Raw genomic sequence first — 24,905 nt, 5'->3', positions numbered from 1 at the left:
TAATAAAACTGTAAGTATACTTATTTGAAAATAATTAAACCTAACAATTTTTATTATAACATATTTACTCGTATTTTTATCCCAACGAATTTTCTTCGTGTTTTATATTTGTGTTATAAAAACACAACACTTTAATAGATAAAATAACGCAACAAATTTATAAAATAAAACTATTGAAACGGATTATATGGGATTACGTCGGGTTCTAGTATGAATTCAATATACGCGATATAATCCGTTTCAATAGTTTTATTTCATGAGTAACTATCGCGGTAACCGAAGACAATTAGTAAATCTATAGAAATTTACTTTATAAAATCTAAAGCTGAGCAATTATTTTAGAGTTTATTTTAAGAAACGAAAGTTTAAATGAACTTTGAAATTACAAAAATAGCTTTTTTTATTTAATTTAAGTTCATACTTTCACAGAAAAACTTCGTTTTTAGGGTTCCGGAGCTCAAAAGGAAAAAACGGAGCCCTTATAGGATCACTCGTGCGTCTGTCTGTCTGTCCGACCATTCCCCCCCACCCCTCATTTATCTCTGAAACTACTGGATCTAAAATTTTGAAACAAATACACAAAATGGTACTTTACCTATAGATGACAGGAAAACCTATTATAAATGTGCAGTCAAGCGTGAGTCGGACTTATGTGCGGAACCCTTGGAACGCGAGTCCGACTCGCACCGGACCGGTTTTTAAGACAGAAATTGCAATATCATGGAGATTTCTAAAAATAGATTGATTTGTATCCGGCTGGGCTGGTTGCGCTGCGGTGATTTATCATATTTTTGTGTTTGTGATTTGCAGCGGGTATCGAAAAAAAATGGCGATGGGGAGGGTTGCGGATGGCAATATACTTAGTACAGTTAATAATAGGCACAGTTAAGGTCAAGGTCATGTTATTTAGATTGATTGATATATTTTTTTACACCTTTTTAATTAATTAGGTAAAAAAGTATGGGCACAGGAGGGAAAGTGCTTTAAAACCTTAAAACATTCTTTTATTTTTTTTGGTTTACTTACCTTTATTTTGCTGGCAATATTTCTGCAGATTTTCGTTTCACAGAAAATTTTTCAAGTAATTTCAAATCGCAAAATAATCTTTACACAGACTATTTACTTCAAACAATTTTAATTCGGATTAGTTATGTTTCACCAAAAATTTTAAACATTAGTTTTGTTTCAAGAACAATTTGTTCATGTAATATTCATATCACAACAGAATCATCGATCTGTAGAAAAGTCACTTCTTATAAATACGGTTCACCAAAATTTAATATACAGAATAGTCATTTAGTCGAATTTTATTTATTGAGTCGTTAATTTAACGCAATCTGCTTCTCTGGAAGGAATTCGTTTTTAGGGGTTGCCGTTCTAACCTAACCCACTTTTCTGGCAACAGTTCGTTTTCTTGGGGGTCGCAGTTCTAACCTAACCTAACCCACTTTTCTGGCAACAGTTCGTTTTCTTAGGGGTCGCAGTTCTAACATAACCTAACCCACTTTTATGGAAAAAGTTAGTTTTTTGGGGGGTCGCAGTTCTAACCTAACCTAACCCACTTTTCTGGCAACAGTTCGTTTTCTTAGGGGTCGCAGTTCTAACCTAACCTATCCCACTTTTCTGGCAACAGTTCGTTTTCTTGGGGGTCGCAGTTCTAACCTAACCTAACCCACTTTTCTGGCAACAGTTCGTTTTCTTGGGGGTCGCAGTTCTAACCTAACCTAACCCACTTTTCCAGCAACGGTTCGTTTTCTTAGGAGTTGCAGCTCTAAACTAACGTAAACTCCTTTTTTAGCAATTTCAATGAATACGAGTATGTGAAAGGTAATTTATTAAAATAAATATTAAATTAAGTAAAATAATAATTGTTGAAATTAATATACTCTGAATGTAGTGTCGCACAAATAATATTCAATGAATAATAATTCTACAGTCAGTCTTTTATTTTATTTAAAAATCTTTTAATAAATATTCTGAATTTTATCAAGTTACAAAGTATGTTTCTGTGAAATGAATAATCGAAGAAACAGAATTAATTGTAACAAAAATGTGCGATTCCAATTAATTGAAACTTAATATACATAACTAGAAAAAAAACATAATTGAATAACTAACCTACAAAACTTAAAAACTAAATCTAAAAATAAATAAAACTAAACTTAAAATATCCCCCTGCGGAATGGTGCCGTAGATACTGGCAGCATTTCCTCGCTGAATCGCAATACTTATTCTTTGTGCGAGGAAGCTGCCAGATCTACGGTCACCAGTGGCGTCAGCTATCCTTTTTGATAGATCCTTAAAAAGGGTAGACGCGTTCGGACCCCACGGGCCAAGGGTCTCGACACCAAAAGGTACGAGGTAGACCACTTTTAATGACATGACATTATGAGTTAAGGCACGCGTCTTCAAGAATGACATGATCTATAGAGACGTACGTAACGTACGTAATAGTACATTACGTTACAAGTGCGAAAAGTAGGAAATTTGCAACGAGTGGCGATAAATTGAAACACGACCAAAGGGAGTGTTTTAAATCGACATTAGTTGCGATTCGCACGTGTTTTGTACAACGTTTTACAGTACCTGGGTCAAACAGATCACTGTGTTATGTCTTTCCTGTAGACATACACAAGAGTTAAGGGCTATAAAGGTTAATTTTCTTATTTAACCCTTATCCACGTGAAAAGGTCCTCCTTTTATTTAGAGAACTATGATAAAATCATTGCTTACATGCCCACAAGCTGTTAACTATTGCCCACAGGAGAGAAAACTAGTGTGTTATCGCGAACAGCACATTTTTCTCTCCTGTGGGCTATAGTTAACAGCTTGTGGGCGTGTAAGCAATGATTTTATCATAGTTCTCTAAATAAAAGGAGGACCTTTTCACGTGGATAAGGGTTAAATAAGAACATTAACCTTTATAGCCCTTAACTCTTGTGTATGTCTACAGGAAAGACATAACACAGTGATCTGTTTGACCCACCTACATCCTTCCTTAATCCCGCCCTAGGGCGGTAAAGTGGCAACATATGTAAGTACTTACTGTAAAATTATATTTCACTTTATCATCAAAGTTATAAGACAAAGACGCAATAATTCCACATTGTTACAAGTAAATGTATGTAAAATAGCTGTTCTGAATAATTTTACATGCCATTGACGGCATGATTACTTATTTCGCTTTCGGATAACTTTTGGAAAGTTTCCTCGCACAATGGAACTCGGTGAGAATATTTAAGTTAGGAAAAATGTGCGGACTAGTGATGGACTGGGAATTTTCCCAGTAGGCCAAGAAAGGTACGCTCGGCTAGTATGGCGGAATGGAAATAATTAGTAATAGCTGAAATTTTCGGTGTATGGGACAGATAATAAATCTAGTGATTACGTCGACACATAATCCAAATAAATATATTACATTTAGGTATTTAAAAAAAAATGTAAAAATATAAAAAATCACAGAAAGTTTGTAAAAAATAATAATAACATTTTTTAAATTTATACTCATAGAGAAATATTTGCTTTATGACATTAAGCATGAATCACACAAAAAATAATTCTGTATCCTACATTTAAAGTAAGTAACCTACGGTTATTATTAAATTCAGTATATTTCCGTCCTCAAAAATGGTAATAGGCTATTTTTTCTCTCATTATTTCCAAATTACAATAAGTACAAGCGTTGCAATTTAATCGTACACTAAATAATACCGTATGGTAGGTTTTATGGGGTTGTGCATTAATTGCCTGGTTAAAAATGGTAATAGATCAATATCATATGGGATTTTTATTATGAGTTCTCTTTCGTCGAATACTGTAAAAATCGCCTTGAAATATGATTCGTAACACAAAAAACCATCAAAAACGTTATCGTTGCTTTAAAGTTGCCGCGCACGAGCCAGCGAGCTAACGCGATTGGTCGTTGCATGGAGCGGGGCGACGGAACGATGAAACTTCCATCGCCCCGAGCGCGAATATTTAAAAAATATTTAGTATATTTACTATTTACTCGGTCAAAACATATGTACCAGTCAAAGAGAATAGATAGTATAGAGGGGTCCTGTCATTGTCAATTTTGTAGTCACGGTACATTTACTGCCATCTATCGACACACGATTAAAACTTAAAATAAAATTGAAAATGTATAAAATAATCAAAATATGTTTACGGATAAATGATTCTTATTTTTTATTGTTCCATACTGACCCATGTTCTTTCACTGATATGTGTTAAAATTGTTAAATACCAAACGGTGTCGTTAACGCCATCTAGCCGAGAATAGGCCAAAGGTAATGGCGCCATCTATTCGAGAATGACTTTTCCTTGGCCGTCCGAGGCACGTTTTTTTCTTAGACTTTATTTATCTTATACGGAGTTATATATCTCTGGTACCAGTGAACGTAAAAAATATGGGAGACTAGATTCGAACTAATTATCAGCTTTAATCTGGGCAAGAGTGCTGTAAATAAGAAAGTAAATTTTACGTAATTGCAGGCTTTCCGTCTTTGCGTGCGCGTTAAATTTAATACAATAATAGGCCAATTATATAGGGCTATTATACTGACACACACCCAATTTGATAGCAGAAAAAGACGCGAAATTAAAATTTTCTTAGGGAAATCAAATCTTCGCGCCTATAAGTTTAAACCATTTAAGGTTTCAATAGCGGTCATTTAAGTACCACCCCTCACCATTAAAATGTAATTATCAAAAACGACAGTTGCTAATGTTCCCCAAAGTAAGCATTTCTAGTTATTGCTGCAATACAGTGGTACCGGGCACCTTGCGACGCAAGGCCGAGCAGGAATCGCCAACCTTAAAATATTTGCACTAATTAATTGAGTTAGGATTTTGTTAGTACTCTTTAATTGAATAGCAAAAAATATACTTAAGTTAAGTATTAGAAATACCGTTTTTATTCGATTTTTAATTAAGTAATTATTGTTAAACTTATTTTTACCGTGTGGTGTCGGTTAAAATTTCACTAGTAACATCATTTGGCGACTAGGCCAATAAAAGTCGACACCATAACCAACAAATTAACAAACAACAATAACCAACAAATTAAGAAACAACAAAAATTTGCAGTAATATTCCAAAACTCGACTGAACGCAAGCGCACCGAACCGTGTCGCTCCCCTGACGCGTCTCAGTGTCATAAAACGTAAGGCCGTGGTATTAACGACAGCGGATAGCTGAGCGGCGAGCGGTGACTGCAGGCGGCAATAAGGTGTTCAGTTAATGTTTTTATAATTTGAAATGACTTCGTTTCCATGTAGAAATAACCAAACAGACTTTAGAAGCATTTAATATTTTATTTGTGGCCGTATAAATTATGTTTTATTGGTAAATTAACTACAATTATTCATATTTGTGGATAAAACAATATACATACTATAATTAATACTAAATTAACATTAAATAAATACATTATTTATGACATAAAAATACATTGCGCGTTTTTAACTACTTAGCACTGTTTAATTACGATACTTGCAAGCAAGTAGTAAAGTATATGGCTCCATCCTATCCTGTACCACGATATAGAAGCGATAACATTTTTGCGACAGTTTTGTATAGATAATGGATTTGTCGCTAGAAAATTACGATATCGAGATAAAAGTCAGGTCTCTGAGCGCTATTGAAACCTTAAATGCTTTTTACTTATACATGTTTTAAATTTGCCGCGCTTTTTCTAGTCAAGCTGAATGTGTTTCACTATAGAATAGTAATCGAATTGGTTCAGATTTAACGTTTAATGCATATACATTACATAATTAGTAAATAACATAATTTTGGACTAAGTACATTATACATACCTACATGACATCAGGCTATGGTTTGGCGCACCGTGACCCTGAACGGCGCGGTCATGTGTTACGGCTGTTAAGTGAAGTCCAGATGGAGTCAGAAATGAAATTGGGGTCAATCTCCAAATTAAGCAACAATTAAACAACTGTACCCATATTTGGAACCTCAGAATAATATACCCGGCCGGATACCGGATAGTAACTTTGCTTGATTTCAGAGTAAACAAATTGGATTTAAGAAACAGTCACGGTCATATTGTACATTACTCGTTTATTATTTCAAAACAATTTAAACATCCACTCACTTGCACGCGTAGGTACCTACTCATTTCGAACATAGAAATGAGTCCGCGCAAACGTTCACCACGAAACAGGTTAAAACCTGCACAATGCGCATCTAAAAACCGAAATGTAGGTATTGTTAAATTTAGTTTGTAGTTAATTAGTTTTTTGGTGTAAGTGTATGAACTAGTGATGGGTAGGACATCAATTTAAAATGAGTTTGTATGAGTACCTCATTTTCTAAAATGAGGTGTTACAATGTCTTACTTCAAATGAGGTGAGGTACTAGCATATATTCAGCGTCGACTATTCCATTAACTCCAACGGCGACAAAAATATTTAATGTATATACATATTTATGTATTCATCACTTCCTTTATAAATAAATAAGTAGTAATATTTAATTGGAGTGCAATTCTGGAGGTTAAGAATAGAACTTTTAGGAGAAAGATAATTTTAGAATCAAACTAAGAACATAAAGTACCTAACTTAATTTGCTGCTTTTATGAAACTTGTTCTAATGTAGCTCTTTTTTATTGTTAGATTGTTTAGACCTCCTCCTTGCTACTTGATATAATTTTAAGTATAATAATCACTAGCGACCCGCCCCGGCTTCGCACGGGTTAGCAAATTATACACCTAAACCTTCCTCAAGAATCACTCTTTTGATAGGTGAAAACCACATGAAAATCCGTCCAGTAGTTTTTAAGTCTATCGCGAACATACAAACAAACCCACAAACAGACAGACGCGGCGGGGGACTTTGTTTTATAATATGTAGTGATATATTTCATAAGTACCTATTAACCATAAAACTACCACATTTTTAACAAACTAAGGAGAACAAATTCAATATTTTCACTAGTCATTATTATATAGAAGTGACTAACTTACCACCTCAGATAATTTAACAGTAATATCATCAATATGATAATAAACAAAGCACCATTCGCGCCTGCCGCACCGGCTACATTTACACTTCATTTTTTCATGCAAAAGGCACCAAGGAAGATCCGCGGGTATATTTACTGGCAAAAACTATGTCCATATTTTGTTATGATTATAAGAATTATCACTAGGTATTAGGTATTAGAGAACTAAAATTAACTAGGTAGTGAACGAAGTACGAACAAAATAAATATAAATATGTCATAATCATAACTTGACAGTTCGAAGTCGTTTGTTTACAAAGAATGTTAATAAAAAGTATTGCAAATTCAAATCGGTATAATTTACATCTACATTTTTATTTTACCTATGAAAATTATACTTACTTTTTATTTAATAAACTTGAAACTTATTGAAATTATCATAAATTGTGTACGCTACCGTATTATATTTCAATAATATTTAAGTTACTTAAGGGATTTCTGTTTCTAAGCAAGCTTCGTAAATGCCCGCCTGGTATACAGAGGGCGTACCGCGAACCAAGTTCGTCATGTTGCCTTCCTGTCACACTTACGTACGAATTTACAAGTGCGACAGAGAAGCAACACGTCGAAATTCGTTTTGAGACTGATTTCTCGCGCCATTTTGACACGTAAGTTAGGATCAAAAAGGCGTAAGATGTATGAAAGCTTGCAGCGCTTACGCTTGTTGTCTTTCGTGTTTAATTTTTAACGTATTTTCGGTGGTGACGCGAGGCGATATTGAAGTACGGCGCGTGTCTGTCTCACTCCCTCTTTGGGTATTTCTAATTCATTGTTTCATTTTGAAAGGATTGAGGTGTTCATGTCACAGAGAGGCGGTGAGTGGTACAAACTCAATGCTTTTCTCGGTGGACCTTTTGTCGTTGCAATAAGGTTTGTAGTTCGGCAGTTGACAGTGTGGACCATTACGTCCATTACTCGTTTCTTCATTTGAGTTTTGAGTGTCGGCGAGCGGGCGAGCACCTCGAGCGCCTCGCGCGATCCAGGGACTCTCTTGCGAGGTTATGAGGAGCGTATGAGTTTTGAAGGTCGCGAGTGAAATTGAAAGGATAAGAGTTTTTTTAAATTTGAAGTGTGTGAATGATTTGTGTGGCAAGAGGTGTTTGTGATGCGCGCGAGTAAATGAGTAAAATGAATAGAGGAGTGATGTAAGACATTTTTGCGGTATGAAGTACTGCGACAAATTAACAAAATGAGTGGTACAAATGAGGTGCCTCACGAGTGAGCGACTCAACACTAGTATGAACCAAGGTCTGAAATAAATGATTTTTTATTTTTTTATTGTTCCGCCGGCCGAAGATTCGGCGGTCAGATACCGAATATTTGGCCGACGGTCAGGCCGAATATCCGGTATCCGACCAAACAACTATCCATTGCATTTCTAATTGAGAGTGGCAACACTATCGTAGGTCGTATTGCCCTTTTCTAGCATATACGTCCCTCGCTCCTACACTCCCACCACACAGGCAGGTTGCTTTGTCAGTTATACAAGGCAAATTTTCAAGTCATTGGCTTGCTGTTTTTCCATCTGGAAGGTCGTGAAGCTAAACTGCTGGTGAGTTTTTGTATTTGTACCTCAGTTTAGCTGACTATATTGAAATAGTTATTTATTTTACAAGGGGGCAAAGTTGTTGTTTAACCGCTCGTGCTAATATTGATACTTGAGCAAGTAAAACATTCGAAACATGGAATCTTGAGCGTTGCGAGGGTTTCAAAGCACGAGGGTTAAACAAAATTTGCCCCAAGTGAAACACAAAATGTTTCACCACACCAACCCAAAACAAATATTAAATGTAAAAATATCATACAAAATCAAATACAAATGAATTTTATTAAATATTTATGATTTAAAAGTCAATTCTACCAGCAAACATAAGAAAACAACTCAAAATTTGCATTTGATTCCTTTGCCTCACTTGTGAATAAAATGAAACTTTGCTCTCAGTTTTTGAAGTGCAAAGTAAGCCTTTCCGAGCTGGTGTGAAATAAATAATTAAATTTTTCACGCCACTGTTCGGAAATGTGGCAATAGATGGTCTAAAACCAAGCTGGAAAGTAGGCAATAGCTGTAGCACCTGAACCACCACTACTACAATGTTTCATTATTATCATCATCTGTCATTGCTGACAGTTCGCTACAGCAATGAGTATAATTTAAAACATAAAAATCAATAAAAGGTCTTTTTTGGCGCAACTTTTTCCTTCAAAAATAAATTAAGGTTATTTATAGGACCAATTTCTTGTTTAAAAAAAAAACGAAATGTCAAACTATTCATTCATTCAGTCAGTTCATTCGATTCACGCTTAAGGCGTTTTTTACTTTTGAAGCCGTTTGTGGTTTTTTAGCAAAAACGCTTCTAAGTTTAGAGTCGGTTTGAAGCAAACAACATAAAAACGCCTCTTAAATGTGATAAAAAAGAAAAAAAGGCGGGATCGGAAAATTCTCACTGAATTGGATAGTACTATAAAATATAAGAAACACGTATCTACGCTCGCTATAAAAATGAGTTCTTCTAGTGAAGAAAATGATATTCTTACGCTGACGCCTACCGAAATTCAAGAGACAGCACAGGCAGTGGCTAGTAATTTGCTACCAGAGAAATCGCGGGCTAGTACTTATAGTTATCCAAATGTTTCCTTATTTCCTCGCAGTAGTCGTGAAAAGCACTATGTAATGCCTCGGCCGGAAACGCTAAAGATGGAGTCGTATTATTCGAGGGCCTCCACCAACGTGTCGGCCCTCAAACTCACTCGTCCATCTTTTAGCGGTTTTCCGTCCTCTCCTACAATGTACTATAGTTGTCCGTTAAATTATCTAGCAAATAAAAACGATCCGGAATAGTGATGTAAAAGTGCAAGAGGATATTAGAAAGAGAGATGCCTAAGAGTAGCATACCATAATGAATACATGTGTCTTAGCTGTATATTGTATTGTTATAAATAATGTTAAAAATGCCTTATGTTGTTAATGTGTTCCAAATTGTGCCGCTTTGGCATTAGCTGTAAGGTGCAATTTGTTATTTGAAATAAATAAATAAATACAATAAATGTTAATTTTACAAAATGTACCTATCAAATTGTATACTTTACTAAATATCTCTCTCCTCACAGGTGTCACAATAAAGGGTGTACGTACTACATAATTAATTAAGGTTTAAGATCATTTAATCTCATTAAGAATTTTACAATTCACTTGCACGAGATAAAACATTAATAATAAAAAGATTATAATAATATGGATATGAGCGTACAGGCACTAAATTATAACAACATTTTAAGACGTAAAAAAAAGGGTACCTGATCAAACAACTATTTGTTGACCGCGCGCTTTGCATGCAACTAGTGACAATAACACCAAAACAAGTAATACATTGAGTCATTACAGCTAGATATGGCATGATGCGTACGCTGAGCGTAGTTCGGTTTGTATACATGAGGTTATAACTATACTTGTTTGCTCGTTTTATTTGTGTTTATATCATTTGCCAGTATATTTAAGTTTAGTTAATAAGTAATATATATATCCCTATGTATAATTTGAATACATATGGTTTTTTTTTTTTTTTTTTTTTTTAAATAGGTAAGTTATCGTAATTCTACATGTTAATGCCTACGTTATTTAATAATTATTTGATATATGTTTTTTTAATAACGATTTAAAGTGAGATATTGATTTAGTTTCTTTTATGATTTTTGGCAGTTTATTGAATAACTGAGCACCTTCGCAAAGTATACTTTTTTTTCCATAGTTCGTTCGCGACGGACGTGGAATTAAGTCATCAGCGTTTCGTAGTTTCATTTTTTGCACCTGATATTTTCGAGTAAATTTTAGCTGTGATAAGATATCATTTTGAGTTATTTTTCGTACCAATATACAATTATAATATATGTAGGTTTGAGTTACGTTTAAAATTTTTGTTTCATTATATAGTGTTTTGGTTGGGGTTAAAAAGTCATAGTGAAACAGTACTTTGATTAATTTGTTTTGTGCTATTTGAATAGTCTCAAGATTGGTTTTAGCAGTAGTACCCCAGACTTCTATAAGGTAGTCTATGTGCGGTTTTATGAGCGAGTTGTATATAGTGTGGCGCACTTGCGGTGGAAGAGTATTAGCAAAGTTACGCAGAGCACCAGTGAGAGATGTTAATTTCGATTTTACTTTGTCGATGTGTGGTTTCCAGGTTAAGTTCTTATCAAGTATTAATCCTAAGTATTTTTCACTGTCTACTTGTGTGATAATTTGATTATTTATTGTTAGTGGTTGAAAATCGGTAATTTTTTTATTTTTTGCTGCGAAAATGATGTAATTTGTTTTGTTTACATTGATCGTTAACAAGTTACATTGAAACCAAGTGTTTAGCAAGTTTAAATCGTTTTGCGCATCTTTAATAACATCGTTTATTGCATCTCCAAAATAAAACAGACTAGTGTCGTCTGCATAGAGTGTGATATCGCCCTTCAGATCGAGTTCTTTGACGTTGTTAATGTAAATAAGAAATAATAGAGGTCCTAGTATTGACCCTTGAGGAACGCCGCAGGTATTCATTTTTGGCTCACTTTGATAATTTTGAATTTTGACAATTTGACGGCGGTTAGAAAGATATGATTTTAGGATGTCTAATGCTACATTGGTAATACCTAGCTCTTCTAATTTACGTAGGAGTATGTTGTGACTGATTGTGTCGAACGCTTTTTTGAGATCAATAAAAATACCTAGTGCTACTCGCTTTTCGTCTATTTTGACTTTAATATTTGTCACAAGGTCTATTGTTGCTGATAACGTATTGGATTTTGGCCGGAAACCATACTGTTTTTCGTAAAGGAAGTTTATACAATTTAGATGTGATTCAAGTCGACAGTATATTATTTTCTCAAATATCTTCGAAATTACTGGAAGAACTGATATTGGACGATAATTGCTTGGATCGCATTTGCTCCCCGATTTATAGATTGGCGATATTTTTGCTAATTTTAGACTATCCGGAAAAACACCCTGATCAAGACAAGTATTTATACACATAGTAAGCTCTTCGAGTATGAGGCTTTTGATGCATTTAATTGTTTTGGTGTTAATGCCATCCATACCACAGCTCGTGTTTAGTTTTAGACCCTCTATTACTTTAGAAACTTCATCGCAAGTAGCATGCTTGAATTTAGATATTTTGAGTGACATTGAAGTACAGGTGGGTGTTATATTGTTATAATAGTTTTTGGTGATTTCATTTGCTAATGCTGAGCCAATACTCGAAAAAAAATTATTAAAAATATCACACATGTCCTTTATGTCAGTGGTAGTTCCCGTTGCTGTATCCAGTTTAGTCGGTGTCGAGTGTTCTTTTGTTTTATTTGTAGATAAACTGTTGATAAGCTTCCACATCTTGGAGGGGTTATTCTTGCAATCCGCGAAACATTTATAGTAGTAACTTTTCTTTGCGTTTTGTATAGCGTTTGCTACTTTATTCCTTTTTGTTTTAAATTCTTGACTTAATTTATCGTCCATTGGGTTGCACTTCATTTTTTGCCATAGTATGTTTCTGGAGTTGATTTCCTTTATAATTTCCGCATTGATCCAGTCTTGCCTCGGAGGGTTAAGGATCTTTGATTTAGTTATTTTGTTCTTATTGATGCTTGCAATCAGTCGGCTCTCCAGGACGGCGTAATCCTTGTTCCCATTTCCCTCGTTTTCAATTTCGATTGTCTTATACAAATTATCATAGTTAATTTTTTCATAATTGAGTTTTTGTTTGGGATTTACGTAGTATTTTTTTACTTCGAAGTAAATTTGCTTGTGGTCGGACATAGCCGATTCAATAACGGCAAGGTGAAAGTTATTTTCGGTTAAGTTCGTACAGACATGGTCCAACAAAGTTTTCGTTGTACTGGTTTCTCGTGTGCAGTAATCTATGTGAATCTTGTTAATAATCTGATAGTTATTTTCTTTGAGAGTTTTTTTATAATTTTTGACGCATTCATCTGTGGACAGCAGATTTATGTTAAAATCCCCAAAAACTACGGCCCTTTTATGGTTCTGCAATTGTGATGAGTATATTTCCAAGAAGTTTTTAATGCTGTCTTGATTTGATCTATATATAACTCCAACATCAACAGAGAACTTTTGTAGATGTACCCATAAGTAGTGGTTTCCATTCAAGCACTGTTCTTCTATAATGTGGTGTCTTAAGTGGTTGTGAGCGAATATTGATACCCCTCCGCCTCTTTCGTTGGTCCTTGTATTGAAATAGTGTGTATAGCCGGGTAGCTGGTAGTTCATGGCTTCCTCCTTAGATTTTAGCCAAGTCTCAGTTAACACGATGATATGCACAGTACTTTTTATAGCTTCTATAGCACATTTCAGTTCGTCAAATTTTCCAGTTTTAACTATACTCCGAGTGTTAGCATATAGACAATTTAAAGATGCTTTGCTTGTTATTACATCATTGTAAGTGTTGATCGCTTGGTATGTTATTTTGTCCGTCGTTCTATGTTTATCAGGGGGTGCCGTCAGTTGGAGTTTTTTGGCAATGTTTTAATAATTTTAGGAACACCTTTAACATACTTTATGCTTAAAGATGTTTCACCGTTATTGATTCTCTGTTGAAGTTCTTCCTTAGCTTTCTTGTAGTTTGCTTGTTGTTTAGGAGTTTGGTCACTAAAGATTCTAATGGTCCTGTTCTCAACATTTTTTCGGTTAAGCAATATGGCAATAGCTTGTTCCTGCAATTTGAAGCATACTTTGATATGGCGGTGGGTATCGGGTTTGTATCTTCCTAATCTAAAAATTTTTAGTGGTTCTGGGCAATCGTTATGCACAGTTTTTAATAATTCCATGACTTCGTGTTTATCTTGCTGCCATCTTTCTGTAGCGACAGTCGAATTAGGTTCAGGTAAACCGGATATAACTATATTTTTTGTTCTCAAACTACGCTCTTGAAATTCGCTAAGTATATCTTCATAGTTAGTAGGTTCCGTTGGAACAGTTGTAAATTGACTTTTTAGTTGGTTGACTTCCGTGTCCAGTTTCTCAACTTTTTCCTCAATCTTCTTGTTTACGTCGGCGAAATTTGCTATGTCACTTTTTATTTTATTTTGCTCTATAACTAAACTATCGGTAATGTTTTTTATAGTATTTACTTGATCCTTAATATCAGATACATCTTGGGACAATTTAGAAAAATTTTGCTTTTGTGTTTCGTTGCAAGTTTTTAGGTACGCCATCATTTCACTCATTTGTTGACGCATTTCCGATAATTGTGTTTGGATTGCTTCGTTATCATCTGTTAGTTTGCGTTTGTTCCTAAACGTTACATGAGAATTATCCGCATATTCTAGTAACAGTGATTTGCTTGTTAGCTCTGGTACGGAGTCACTTCGCTCCACACTCAGGCCACTTCCAGTTGGCGGGCGTATTAGATCCATGTTTGTTTAGTAAGTACTCACGCGCCGCCGCTTGCAGTGATGTCAAAGCGGGACAAAAAATAGGAGCCCGTTCTTGTTGCCCGAGGTGGCGAAGAGCCGTCACGGCTATGCGTTATGCGCTATGCGTATGATTAAAAAGTTGCATGAGGCGAACACTTATTCACTTTATATTTTGTCTTAGCACTGTGATTTCAAGGTTGAAGATGGTATGCACATCGAAATATAATTTATTAAAATAAATAGCGACACGTCTGCTCTGAGCGCTCATCCTTTACTCTATCTTATATTATGAGTGTTTAATATATAATTAAACACTCATAATATAATTATATTACATACACATAATAAGTATATCATAGGATATGTATAATCACATTGGTTTGGCGTCTTCCCACCACCAGGCGATAACAAACATGTTTCAATATTATTCTTATGTTCCGAATATCGGTACAGCTGTTTAATGACAGCATTTACACAAAAACAAAACGCTAATTAAATAACTTATCATATTCGTAACTACAGATGCAACGGATAGTTGTTTGGCCGCATACAGGATACCGGATGTACGGCCTGACCATAGGCCGAATATTCGGTATTCAGCCGCCGAATATTCGGCCGGCGGAAATATTCAGGTTTTTCAGGTGCGCATTGTGGAAGTTTTGGCCTGTTTCGTAATGAACTTTCGCGCGGTATATAGGTCTATCACTAGGTACGAAATTAGTGCGCGAGCTAGTGAATGAAACGTTTAAATTGTTTTAAAATAATAATCGAGTACGATTATATTCCGATATCAAGCATAGTTATTTAGTACCCTTATTTTAGTATCCGGTATCCATCCGGATATTAAAATAAGGGCGAGATAGGATACCGGATAGTAACCGAATATCCGGTGCATCTCTATTCGGAACCTAAAGTTTTAATCCTGCATGGTGCAAATATGTATAATTTTGAGACAATGACTTGAAAATTTGTCTTGTATAACTGACAAAGCAACCTGCCTGTGTGGGGGAGAGAGGGAGGTATATGCTATAAAAAGACAATACGACCTAGGGGCTGTCCATACATGACGTCATCTATTTTTGACGATTTTTGTCGCCCCCCCCCCCACCCCTACAATCATCAAAAAATCATGCTACCATCATCCGATGTCCAGACCCCCCCCCCCCCCAAATTTGAAATGACTTAAATTTATGAATAGGCCCCTACGACAGTGTTGCCACTCTCACTATTATTTATTCTTAGGTTCCGAATACGGTAAGTTATTTAATTAGCGTTTTATTTTTGTGTAAAACGCTGTCATTTTAAAGCCGTACTTTTCGCCTTATTGCAAAGGAGTAAGGTGCAAAAGTGTAAACATATATTTCACGTCGACTCTTATTATACTATGTTATACTTATTATGGAACTTACTATGTTATACTTATTATGGAACGTAAACTATGAATTGAAAGAGCACGAAATAGTCAATATAATACGTTTGTTGAAAAAAAAAGTCTACAGACGCTTAGGCGCGAAGGGTTATTGTCTCATAGAAAATTTGAATTTCGCGCCTTTTTCTACTGACAAAGTTGTTGGATAGACGTTAATATCAAATTAAAGAGTGGGCCTACACACTTCGCTGTGACAGAATGTGAAAGTGTCACCAAAACTGTCAAATGACTACGATAATAAGTATTCCTTTTATAATGCCACTCCACACTATGCCATTCTGAAATTAAATAAGAACGATAGATAGTCATGCGCAATTTTTATTTTTGTAGTGGGTCATAATTGACGTATATAATTACGAATATAATTTGAACATCAACCAATAATATTGGAAATGATATCAGTTATTTTTAATCAGCTATCATTCACGCGCGCGTTCATTTTGCTCAGACTTGGCCGCACAAATATTTGGTGCGAGCGAGACGCCCGCGCACGTTCGAATTGGCCTGTCACTTGTAGCAACTTGTAGGTAAGTACATACTTACCTACATACTATCCACGCGTCCTTGGCACGAACTCCCGCCACGGCCCGCATTGAAACTGTCCCCGCGCGCCGCAAGGAAATGTAATCCTTAGCATTAGCGCAAAGAGTTCAAATTTGGTAGTTTCATTTAGCGAATTTGTTAAAATGCACATATTTATTACATTGACCATATTTTTGTGTGATTATGTATTGAATATCACTTTGAACGTTATCAGAACAAAGTCTGCAAGAAATTATATCTATAACCATTTTTTCTAGCATGTTTAAGTCGTAAATATATATACAAGTGATACAAATAATATTGATGTCGGATTCTCGGATAAATAACTTAATGAGGTAGTTTTATGGTAATTCAATCAAAGACCTAATTATTACTTTTTTTTTATATCAAGTTACGACGTATATCCGTGAGGCCCCGCCATTTATTGAATTAGTTATTTTCCGTGTTAATATTTTGACTGATTCCATTGTCGACTCATTATAAATATTATTTTCGTCACGTTTACGAACTAAAAATACTATTACTATTTTTAACAAACAAGAACGGCTCTTTTTTTTAACTATTTTTTTTTACCTACTTCCGGACAGAAAGTTTGTTGGATTCGAAAATAAAGTATCTTAAAATGATCTAAAGAACACGAATAAAAAAAAAATTGCCTATTACTAATTAATGTTTAACGTAACCGTATCTTTACTGGAGTACAGGTAATTTCCCGGTAACTTGATCTGGTACACTGAAAATAATAATTTGCCCAACTTATTATGCAATAAAAAATAACTAAATACTGTAATAAATAAATAAATTTTGATCAATATCCTCCCTGCCGAGGTTTTCTCGAGGTGTTACAGTATGTCTAGTATAACCTAAATTTAAAGAATTATGTCGTCATGTTGGGGTCTATCAAGTATCAATTAGCGTTTCTTTACTTGGTGAAAAAAAATTTTGCCCACAATGACGCTTTTCTGTTTTGCCCTACGGTTGATTGCTAGAGAATGCCAATAGCGGCATTAAGTCCGCCTGTTGTATCTTCTTATGTGCAATAAAGTTTAAAAATAATTAAATAAATACATTTTCCCTTAAGCAAATTTTACGGTTAAACTCTAGTATTTTTAGTCACTCTCGTAAAAATACGCACTTCGCTGGCCATCGTGACCGCTATTATTCAGGCACTGTTAGTGCTTGAAAATGGAGACCTCCGAAACATGTCACACGAGTGACTAAAAAAACCAACCACGTGCGAGTCGGACTCGCCCACCGAGGGTTCCGTACTTTTTAGTATTTGTTGTTATAGCGGCAACAGAAATACATCATCTGTGAAAATTTCAACTGTCTAGCTATCACGGTTCGTGAGATAAAGCCTGGTGACAGACAGACAGACAGATGGACGGACGGACAGCGGAGTCTTAGTAATAGGTGCCGTTTTTACCCTTTGGTAACGGAACCCTAAAAACGTGAGTTAAACCGTAAAATAAGGTTAATGTTAGTATGACTCACGACAGTTCAAACTTCCCGGTACCAAATTTGCTCATTGGTAAGAATTCCGGGAAGGGATATTCTACCGGCACATCACTATTCGAGACGGCTGTCACACAAAAGTATTGAATATTTCATTTTGAAGAGCGATATGTTTGAAAACCGATCATCGCTTCTTCTACGATGGAATAAATAATACTTTTAGAAGGTTTAGGGACTTGAAATGAAATTTACAATAAAAAATCATTCCCTTTCTCAATGAAATATGTAGTTAACTTCGGTTTGGCTTCAAATAAAAAATATATATCGGGGTTAATTTTAGTCTCAACTTGTAATTTTAATTTTAGACAATACAATTTTTTGAGGAGTATGTTTGTATAGAAAACGGCCTTTGTCGTCGTATCTAAATTGGATTAAATCCGTAACGAGTCGTTAAATTAGAATAGGCCCCCACGTGACTCGCACTGAGCATATTTCAAGGTTTATTTTAAAAATGGAATATCAAATTACCTGAAATTCAACCCACGCACTTCCAATTTAGCATTTCATTTTTATTCAGCGTTTCAAGATATTTTTGTTGGGTTAAGCGGAGTGAAAGCATCTTCGTTTCTCTTGTTTTGATAATTTATGAGCATTTGTCGGGATTATATAAAGATTTATTGTGTTCGCACCTGTAGGGCTAATGAGGTTCGGAAGAGGCTGATGTTTTTAGCTTTTTAGGGTTCCGTACCTCAAAAGGAAAAAATGGAACCCTTATAGGATCACTTGTGCGTCTGTCTGTCCGTCTGTCACAGCCTATTTTCTCGGAAACTACTGGACCAATTAAGTTGAAATTTGGTACACATATGTAAATTAGTGACCCAAAGATGGACATGTTTTTTTCATAATTTTAAAATACTTAGGTTCGAAGTTATTTAAGAAAATAGCCAAAAAATGACCATTGCCCTTTATCTCCGAAACTACTGGGTCTAAAATTTAGAAAAAAATACACTAAATAGTCCTTTACCTATAGATGACAGGAAAACCTATTAGAAATGTGCATTTAAGCGTGAGTCGGATTTATGTACGGAACCCTTGAAACGCGAGTCTAACTCGCATTTGGCCGGTTTTTCATGAAAGTTGGAATGGACTGTTGAATTTTTAGGGATTGAGAGATTTTGTCAGTAAATTCAGAGGATGACCCACGCTAGACCGGGCCAAGCCCGGGCCCAGGGCAGTCTTTAATTATGCTGGGGCCCCTGGGCACATAAGAATTTGGGGCCCTTTTGGGAAGTAAAGAAAGCGAATTAAACTAACATTTTTCCACTATGATCTTCTATTTATTATGGGTAATTAAATATACTGTTACTTTCTGTCCTTCGGGGCTCCCTGAGGATGGGGGCCCTGTGCACGGGCCCCGTGTGCCCTTATGGTAAAGACGGTACTGCCCGGGCCGAGGCATCCGACATGTCATTGTCTATGTAGGCTGATCGGTTAACAGTGGTGCTTTCCATAGAAAACGAAGCGCCGGAAGCTCAGGCCTGGCCCCGGCCCGGTCTAGCGTGAGTCATCCTTAATGTATACTAGCGACCCGCCCCGGCTTCGCACGGCCTGGATTAGCAAATTATACACCCGAACCCTTCTTAAGAATCACTCTATCGATATGTGAAAACCGCATGATAATCCGTTCAGTAGTTTTTGAGTTTATCGCGAATATACAAACACACAGACAGACGCGGTGGGGGACTTTGTTTTATATGGTGTAGTGATTATAGGCTGATTCTATTCTTGAAAAGGGGTAACTTGTTTTAGTGATTGTCTTGCTAACTACCTACAAAGGTTTTGCTTGAAGCTCTTGCAAATATTATCTAGTTTTCGTGTGTTTTATTCATGGTATTTGCCTTTGTAAAAACGTGCTAAAAGTCAATATAATAACTACAATATTGCGTACCTACGTCCTCTTAAGCATACAAACATACACACACAATCATACATACATAAGTCATTATAGTCATAACCCTTTTGGCTTTGTCATAGTCCGATAAAAACGTTTCGCGAAATCCCACGCATCGTTTTAATCTACTCGGTTATAAAAACAAAATAAAAAATTCATATCATAGGCAGCCAGAGATATCCATGCAAATAAAAACCGGTAGAATTTGATTAAATTTAATCCCTTGAAATTATACAGAGTGGGGCCATAAGCGTTTTTTATGATTGAAAAAGTTAATACCGTATTTGATGCATTCAAATAAATGTTTGGCAGTACGAGAATGTGTTAACGACATACAAAAATGTATTCTGTAACAATTTACAACTTTGACAGAGAAATTTGTTGTTTGTTTTGCTTGCAAGAATTAAATCAACCAAAGAATTAAATAAAAAAAAATTGATTATGTGTGGACATAGAGAAATATAGTAAGAATAGAGTGCTCACTCCATACATCAGTTTTGATACCAAAACGCCTATTATTTTCGCAGTCGACATCTAGCATCGAGTAGCGGAATTATCAGTACCGCTACCTGATACTAGAATTCTCTACTCACGAAAATTGTATTGAACAACAATTTACAACTAATATTAATATTAGATTTAAGCTAGTTATTAATTTCGTTTAGTAGTACCACTGTATATATATTGTATGTAAATAAATGATTTAAAATATTAAAAGCAGAAGGATTTGAAAATAGAGTTCCGGTTAATCCGGTTAAAATATTAGCTGATGCTCAACAATTTGCATTAGACTTTTGGGTCGTTGCAACATCTATTTATTGTCAAGTAGCAGTACTCGTTCCGTTACTCGATGCTAGATGTCAACTACGAAAATAATAGTCGTTTTGGTACTAAAACTGATGTACCTATGTAGTGAGCACTCTATGTATTTTTTTTCTCTATGATATGGACTACTAGGTGTCTCAGTACCTAAATATTTTTTAAATATTATGTAGCATGTGGTGGCGCCATGCCATCACCAGTCCCGTGACTAAACCTTGGTGATGGACAGTTTTTATTCTATGCTCGTCTTTATTTTACGTACACAATTCCGTCAGCCCAATAAATCAAGGTCTGAGTCTGAATTCCCAGTAGGTACAACTTGTAATTCTTAATATTAATGTTAAGTTTAACTTATTATAAACAATGCGGTCTCCTGAGGCCAAGAAAAGCCGAGGTTTTAATATAATGTAGGTAGGCATTAACAGAGCGAGAAGAAGTTTGGTATGTTAAACTTATTAACCTGCTTGTTCAGTGCACATGCACCGAACACGTGACAGGCGCCCGCGACCCAGTTTAGTTTGGCGATGCGGCCGGCTGTACAAGTCAGTGTACTTTTCGGATTCTTAGCGACCGGGTGCATTCAAAACAAATAACTATTTTATTAACATTTATTTAACATTAACATTTTAGACTTAACTTATGTAACATTGTAGAACAATAAACATTTTTACTGAGACTCTCCGGACTTTCAACAACCACCGCAAGCTACCATCCTCAACACTGCTATTTAATGCATTGGGAATGAAAACTTTTGCAAATCATAGTGGCAGCAAAAACATCTTCATCAGCAATAAAATATTTAAACGAAGCATTTTGCAATCATTGAAATTAAGACAACAAAGCAATTTTAAGGCCGCCGAATCGGAATTACTGGCTCAGACAATGGAATTAACCCGGAATTGGCAGCAATTGGTAACTAACTTAACCGTCTGCTCCCTAGGGCGTAAAGTTCTAGTTTTCCATGAATATTCAATGCGGAGAGTGGATTTTACTGTCAGCTCTTTGTCGTTTTGTATTAGAGAATATGAACTATGAATTTACGATTCAGTTTTCATCATTATACTTACAGTGTTTTTATATTTCTATTAGGTATACAAACCCGCGTCTGTAAATTTATAATACGTCCGAGTCTCCTGAAAGTATTTTTTCCCAGGCTTATATTTGAGTCGCTTAACTTCATACTTGAGTAGATCCATGTGTCAGATTATGCGATTTTGGTATAAAGAAAAGGTAACAGGGTCGATTTATATTTGCTGAGAGGGTCGAATGGAAATACTGGAGTGTGAAGTTAAACGACACATTTATAAATAAGTAGCTTTGTGTGTCTGACGCTTAAACGTGAAAGATGTAATTTTGTATGGAGTTAGTATGAGTTATGGTTAGTATGAGAGAGATATGGTTCTTACAGAGATAAGGTTCAGTAGGTACATTTGGCCAATAATTGATGTATGCAAATTATGTTTTTTAGGGTTCCGTACCCAAAGGGTAAAACGGGACCTTATTACTAAGACTCCGTTGTCCGTCCGTCCGTCCGTCTGTCACCAGGCTGTATCTCGTGATCTGTGATAGCTAGACAGCTGAAATTTCCACAGATGATGTATTTCTGTTGCCGCTATAACAACAAATACTAAAAACAGAATAAAATAAAGATTTAAGTGGGGCTCCCATACAACAAACGTGATTTTTGACCGAAGTTAAGCAACGTCGGGCGGGGTCAGTATTTGGATGGGTGACCGTTTTTATAGATAATGGTACGGAACCCTTCGTGTGCGAGTCCGACTCGCACTTGGCCGGTTTTTTTTTTACATATAATTACAGAAATCATCGAACAAAGAACAATCATCATCGGGCAAAGTGGAGAAGACTGAGCAGGAAAGCGGACCCTGGCGCCAGGCCGGGAAAACGCTAGGTCGAAGAAGATAATTACAGAAATCATCTATCCAGATAGTCATAGTCATGTACAGAAGCTGGCAAAAAATAATAATGAAGCACTTAGGTTTGTGCATATGAGTTTTTATTATTTACTCGTATTTGTGAAAACGAAGAAATAATCTTAGTGCCTAGTTTTTGGCATGCCAAAGGTCAGGCCAGATGTTGACTTCATACATTTTGCAACAGTTGCTCAAACTTTGTGGTCCCTTAAGTTCGGAAAGATTCCTAGTTTTTCGTGTAGCAAGGCAGCTGTGTCATCTAAAGACATTATTCAGAAACTGTGGTTTATAAATATTATTTTAACAGAGAAGCTTGATCAAGAAAGTATACCTAAACTTCTCCGTCCTCGCGTTATCCCGGGATTTTGCCACGGCTCATGCGAGCCTGGGGTCCGCTTGGCAACTAATCCCAAGAACTGACATAGGCACTAGTTTTTACGAAAGCGACTGCCATCTGACCTTTCAACCCAGAGGGGAAAGTAGGCCTTAATGGGATTAGTCCGGTTTCCTCACGATGATTTCCTTCACCGAAAAGCGACTGATAAATATCAAATGATATTTCGTACATAAGTTCCGAAAAACTCATGGTACTAGCCGGGGTTTGAACCCGCGACCTCCTGATTGCAAGGCGCAAGCTCTTACCGCTAGGCCACCAGCACTTCAAGAAAGTACACCTAAACATGAAATGTAAAAAGATGTAAAGAAAGGTGACCAACTCCGGTGGCCGAGGCTGGAATCGAATCGGCGTTTTAAGCTTACCGGCCTTTTTACTTGGGCGAAGTTGGGCGCCAACAGCGAAGTTAGGGTTCCCTTTGGCAAATACTTTTGCTAACCCTGATTTTCAATGAATTGCAACATTGATAACGGGGTTCGATAATAAAAGGTAAAGCAGCGATAAAACTTCATTTGTACAGTCACCATCAGATAGATTGGAGCGGCCATTGGTCTTCACAAATATCTGAACACGCCTCTATTACCAAGACATTAGAGTGCGTGTTCAGATATTTTTAGTCGTTTGTCGTTATATATCTGATGGCGACTATTCACCTTAAACCTTTTCGAACATTCACGTGGCCATAAAAAGGTGATAAAATGGAAATGGACATCGTTCTATTGCGTGTAAAGGGTTGTTTTATATTAAGGCTCAAGGTAATATCTGCACCGTTTTACCAAGTTTTACTTATGTGCCATTTACGGTTGAATATTTATTTTATACCTAAAAAGACACCATTTAATATAGTAATAAAAATCATACAATCATAATACATAGGCAAAGAGGTAGATATAATACATGTATAACGTGTATAACGGCGATATTGATCCTGCATCTCAGCCAGGGGTCTATATTAATTCGCATAACGTAATACTCCTAATTCAAATTGGCATAACGTATGTTACGCATAATTTCTAAATCGCATAACATTATTCCGCATAACTGAATACGCATAATGTTAATGCGCATAACGTAAATTGTCATGACCATGACTTGGGATAAATATAATAAGCATAAAGTTACTTTGCATAATTATTAAATAGTATAAATGTAAAAGGCAAATTAATACAAATGTAGACAGAGCGACTATTTTATGGTTCAGTAGGTTCAGAGAACGAAGTTTTAATTTAATGTAGCGCTTTTTTAGATCACAAATATCACAATACGGTTGCCAAAAATTTAATTAGCAATCTTGCGGCCTCTCTCTAAGGACTTCAGCAATTCAAATGAGTTTTTGACTTTTGCTCGTTAATAAAATCACTAAAATAGGTCTAAAACGCACTTAAAAAAAATTGCACAAAAAAATCGAAATATGAAAATTATTTCCCAAACCTAAAAGATCCTAAAGTTATTAAAAAAAAGAAGAACACGGACTTACTACGCCTTAATAATGTATTACAGGAAAAACATTATTATTCGTTACAAAAGCTTCGCTTCGTTTCGCTCGATCCTGCCTTGGCCTTGTGAACCTGACCTAACCGAGTTGGTTTTGCCTTGATTCATCTAATTCTCTTGCTTTATTAAATTATGCTAATTAATTTTGTGCCAAATAAAGTTATAGTTAATAATGTTATGCATATTTAAATTATGCGGATTCAATATTATGCGCAATAAGTGGTATGCTTTTTTAATATTATGCCTGTTCAATGTTATACACAATTATGTTATGCCAAAACTGTAATACGAATTCATATTATACCAATTAATGTTAGGCGTATTAAGGGGAACCCCTCAGGCAGCCCAGTATGGTGCTTTATTTTATATCTACATGGTTCAATATATTGAAATATTATGTTAATGTGATATTTATAAAATGTAGTTGCGCCTATTTTAAGGGTCTTTAG

Source organism: Cydia splendana, chromosome 21 (assembly GCF_910591565.1).
Source record: "Cydia splendana chromosome 21, ilCydSple1.2, whole genome shotgun sequence".
Taxonomy (NCBI): Eukaryota; Metazoa; Arthropoda; class Insecta; order Lepidoptera; family Tortricidae; genus Cydia; species Cydia splendana.
Note: the sequence above shows the minus strand (reverse complement) of the source record.